The 4,933-nt window shown below is 34.2% G+C and overlaps 1 long non-coding RNA gene across 1 annotated transcript; it reads right to left on the reverse strand.

Moving 5' to 3' along the window:
- Positions 1-1,087: 1,087 nt before the first annotated feature.
- On the reverse strand, positions 1,088-3,975 carry LOC115927120. The gene is made up of 4 exons (XR_004065429.1): positions 3,917-3,975; positions 2,741-2,954; positions 1,941-2,039; positions 1,088-1,528 (listed from the first exon to the last, which is right to left on the reverse strand). It is a non-coding gene; the product is annotated as an uncharacterized LOC115927120 (long non-coding RNA).
- Between the last annotated feature and the right edge of the window lie 958 nt (positions 3,976-4,933).

Here is a 4,933-nt window from a genome sequence, read left to right on the forward strand (position 1 = left end):
CTCTAGACTGCGTAGAATCCTCGTCGACCTGACAGCTCATCTCGATCTCTGTCGATGACTTCCCTGGTCACTTGGCCAGTCTCTAGACTGCGTAGAATCCCCGCCGACTTGACAGCTTATCTCGACCAGACGTAACAATCTTTCTCAAGAATAATGTTTCTGCCACTAAATAAAACTACCTCGTGCATTAAACGTCTGCACCATAGCACTGACTTGAAGGGTTCTTCCCATTATTCTACAGCAACATCCCTTTACCCTTTCTTTTCCAGGTCCTTCACATTCAAAACCTCTTTGGCATCCAGCTATTTCTATTTATCTCTACATTAAATAGCCAACCCAAAATCATGCATATCAAAACCCCCATATACTGTGTGCGTTAAATGTAAATGTATGCAATAATGCATCCTACGCTTGGATACCTCTAATTGACCTTAGAGTAGTACATTTCCTTTGAGTAGTACATTTCCCTTCTCGCCTGGAAAAAATTCCTTTCATGACATACAGCCAGTTGTAAGCCATTGCAGCTAATAAATACCACTGTCTACTCGGTGTAATTTGATGGAGATTAAAGGAATAACATATGTGCTAAAGATTGGTCTTACCTATTGTTAATCTAAGGCATATACAACATTCTCATGTGAGGTCATGCAGTTTGTGAAAATGTGTTTTCATGATACACCAGTTTGTCTATATGAAGTTAATTATAGATTTTCTCTATCAGATTTGAACATTTTCTAAGGACAATATAAATCCGAGTTGATATAATTTCCTGCCAAAATGTTTTCACCGCAGTGACATTATTCAGTTGTTTATTTTGATGCTGTTCTTAGGCAAATGATAAAAATATTCAATTGAGGTTTTAACAGGTAATCATCAACACATGGTCATGCCAACAAAACCTCCACTGCTGCTCAGATTAATTTGCCCCTTTGAAATTTCCGATTTGATATTTTAAGATTCATCACCATGAACGGATTTGTCTATGTAAAGTAAGTTTAAAAACAGTAAACCTCCATGACAGAATCATAGATTTTAAAATCAGCAACAACCCTTAATAAAATATTTCTCGAAAGTGCAGGCTGAAAGTGCAGGCTGAAATAGCAGCGCTAACTTAATATGGATAATGACTTTAGTTTTATCCTTCAATTAAAGCTAGTATTTTGTCCTTTCTTCTGCAAGATTCTAACATTCTATTTAAAATAATAAAATTCTTGGATTTTTCATTGAAATCTTAGTTCCTTTAGACCTTACTTGATAAATTCTTATCAAACCAATAATCTCATACTCATGGCAAACTGATGGCAAACCGATGGTACCCTGACTGAAATATATTTTATAGCTTTAGCTGAATTAATTTGAAAGTCTGTTTCATGGAAAGTCGTAGTTGAAAAAAGCGACATGTCCACGAACTGTTTAGCATTGTGGTCCCTCTTGCTTAGAGCTGGAAAGGGAGCTTGTATCTGTAGGCTGGCTGATGTTCCAGATGAAGCATAATGTTGCAGGGAATTCAGGCTCTGCAGTCTAGAATCTGGAATAAACAGTTATGCAATAAAACAATTAATAACTACTAGTGTAATTGTTCAATCTTTCTACAACTTTTGTATTTCTGATCATGTCAATTTCTTTGATTGGAAATGAATAAAGTAGAATGATATAAAACATTCTTTGAAAATATTGATACAAAAGCAGTTCAAGTTAAGAAAAAATAATAAATAATTTATTTTTAGGCTTTGGAAAAGAAAAATCTCATAACCATTTGTGTATGTTTTATACAATAGATTGGGTAAGATCTGAATTAGATCTCTAACAAGGACTATGGAAACTGTACTTACTCTTTCGTTTTTTTTTCTCTTTCATTACTGTAGGGACATAGCAATGATGACAGGCACAGAACATACTAATACGATCAATTATGTTTACCGGTAAACTGAAACCCTTACCTTTTCAACTTGAAGAGATGAATAAGACCTTAGGTATGAAAGTCCAGGTGCCATGAGTTTTGCAGTTCATGTAGATGCTACAGCTCTTTACTTTGCAACCTAAGATTGAAAACGGAGATAAACATATTTCATGAAGAAAGCAAATATGTTTCTCAGAAAAATAGTTGTCACTTTACTTAATCTAATGTGTTCAACTGAACAAAAGCATATTTTCGTCAGTGATTCTAATTGTAATTAAAATGGTGGACTGTGTAATGTGGAAACTTCTAATACACTCTGGACTTATCTTGCTTTTGACTATGATCCCAAACATTTCTTTAAAATCTTGATCTTGAACTAGAGCTTTTATTTGTAATATCAAACTAACAACAGTCAAATCTTAATCATGGATACTCTGATCTTGAACCGAACCCTATTGTACAGAGTTTGATTAAAACTACTCTCTGGGGAATAGAAGTAAAAGAGATGCCTTAAATGGTATATAACGAACAGAAAACAGCTTACATCATGAATATGCTAATTAGAGTTTGTTCAATCACATCTTTATACTTTCACTGTTGCCCTATTCTATGCACAATTGATCAAAATCTGGCTGATCAAGTATTTATGTTTTTGACCTGTCATGGTTGGCTTCCTATTAGATTAAGAACACAACATTTTCAGTTTTCTTATTTAAAAAATCCAATATCCGGTATCTTAACCCTTTATCATAAATGAATATAAAAGACTATAAACTGAACAAAAAGTTAGTACTTTATTTCTATGTAGATCTAGAACATGAAGAAGAAAAAGAACCTCACCCTTATTTCATGTCGGTGTTCAAACTTTGCTAAGATAATCACATGAAAAGGCCACTTAGTAGGCCTATGATCTTGCAGTACACCTTGAATCAGATTACATTATGCAGATCCATATCCTTTCCTCGGGGCAGAGGTAGGATGAGAGACGTTGAAGACTATAGAGGTCTATTTCTTGGATATGACTCAAGAGTCCAGGTCCACTCCATCTCTGACTCTAAAAGAAAAAAGAAATGAAGAAAAACAAAATATAGAGCTCGATACATGAGCCTAGACTCTACTACATAACATTCTATATCTAGTCTAAAATCGAACTTGTTACTGTTAGATGTACACTAGATCTAACTCCTGTTTAATTTAGATCTCACAAACATACAAGTAGGTCTAGTCTAGCTGATCTAGGACTAAGGGACTAACTCTAAATTCTGATGTATCTAAGTTAATCCTGCACAAAAGGTGCAGTGTAGAGACTAGATCTAGACTACATCGACCCTAAGTCCCTAGATCTAGTATAATGATGCAGACCAAATCTACATTAAGATCTTATTCTTAATCAAGATCTAACTTGGTCTTGGGTCTGAAACTGTGGAGACAATTTTTTTTCTTTCATAAAATGTTTACGTTGAAACAATGACCCCGTCGATTGTTAATGTTATTATCAACATGAAAAGGGGGCTACCGCACTGCCTACCGGTAAATAACAAAGTAGGCCTAGATCTAGTCTAGATTTGGAAACTGAGCCTTAACCTCAATTTATAGCCTAGATCTAGACCTAGGCCTAAATTCTACGCACTAACGTTAGACCTAGACTTTTTATCGGCGACCATTCAACGCGATGATTTCTAAAGCCGTGGTGGACTTATTTATTTTGTCATCAAACGCAAGAATAAACTATATTTCTTAATGAATTCAGACCTGTCATAACCAAATATTCAATGTCGTTAGACAAGTAAAGTTGGACATGCATGGATGTAATGAATGGGACGGAAATGCATGAACCAAATACAATTCGTCCATCTTATTTTTAGCTCAGAAGTTGGGGAACGCTAGACCCTATTATTACTAGTATTGATATTTATGTCAAATATCGTTCGGTTAAAAATGAGAAGAATACTTTCCTTCCACCAAAATTTGTTTTCAACAGAATGAATATTTTAGAAGAAAATGGAATTTACTTACTTTTTGAGGACCTCTCTTGCAGTAGTTAAGCGACGCATTTGTGTGGTTGACCTAACATCGACTAGCCTTGATCACAGAGCCCTTTACATTTAACCTAACATTTATCAAGATCGAATCTAGCTTAAATTTGATTCGATGAAACAGCTCACGAGCATCAGTTTAAAGGCAAAAATGATTCAGCCTTTAATAACAAATATATTTTCTAAAATATTCAGGCACGTAGCCACTGGGGAGGGGGTGGGGCTTTGTTGAACTTTGTTAGACCCCTCCTCAGGACTTTGATCAATGTAGATCTAGGTCTATGTGCCTGCCCCCCCCCCCGAAAAAAAATAATATTAATAATAATAATAATAATAATAATAATAATAATTAAAAAATCAATCAATCAATCAATCAATAAATTAAAAAAAAAAAAAATCAAACTCTGGCTACGGGCCTGAAGATATTTAAAATCGAAATTAATTTTAGATGATGAATCAACCTCCGGCGGGGAGGGGGGGGGGGTCGTGAAAACTAGTAATTTCCCCTAGTTTGGCATTGTTTAAGCTTTTAAAATTCAAAAATTATAAGTCGAATTATGGGCTAGAATGTTAAAATGATAATAATGATAATCGTAATAATTATAATAGTAATAATAATATTAATTAATGTTATAAGGATATGGTTTGTATTTTAAGTCAACATGGACCCCGGGACATTGAATTACATTAAATTAGGTAGTTTCCGACGGTGCATAATATTAATAATACATTCAACTGCATATTACAATTTTGGATTTTCAATACAGGCATTCAAATTCTATTCATTGCTACTTAAAAATTATAAAATAACATTTGAGAGCGATAATCAAAACCCATTCTAACTGTCAGTCAAAAACTTGGAAGTTACACCTACGTTTTAACCTTTTTCATCCCTTCACGCATTTCATCCCTTCATTATGCTTTACTACTGCAGAGTAACTGAATAGAATCATCTAGTACGATTTGAATTTATTTTATACTAGATTTGAACAAGAAC

The sequence above is a fragment of the Strongylocentrotus purpuratus genome, unplaced genomic scaffold, assembly GCF_000002235.5.
Source record: "Strongylocentrotus purpuratus isolate Spur 01 unplaced genomic scaffold, Spur_5.0 spur5_scaffold_20, whole genome shotgun sequence".
Taxonomy (NCBI): domain Eukaryota; kingdom Metazoa; phylum Echinodermata; class Echinoidea; order Camarodonta; family Strongylocentrotidae; genus Strongylocentrotus; species Strongylocentrotus purpuratus.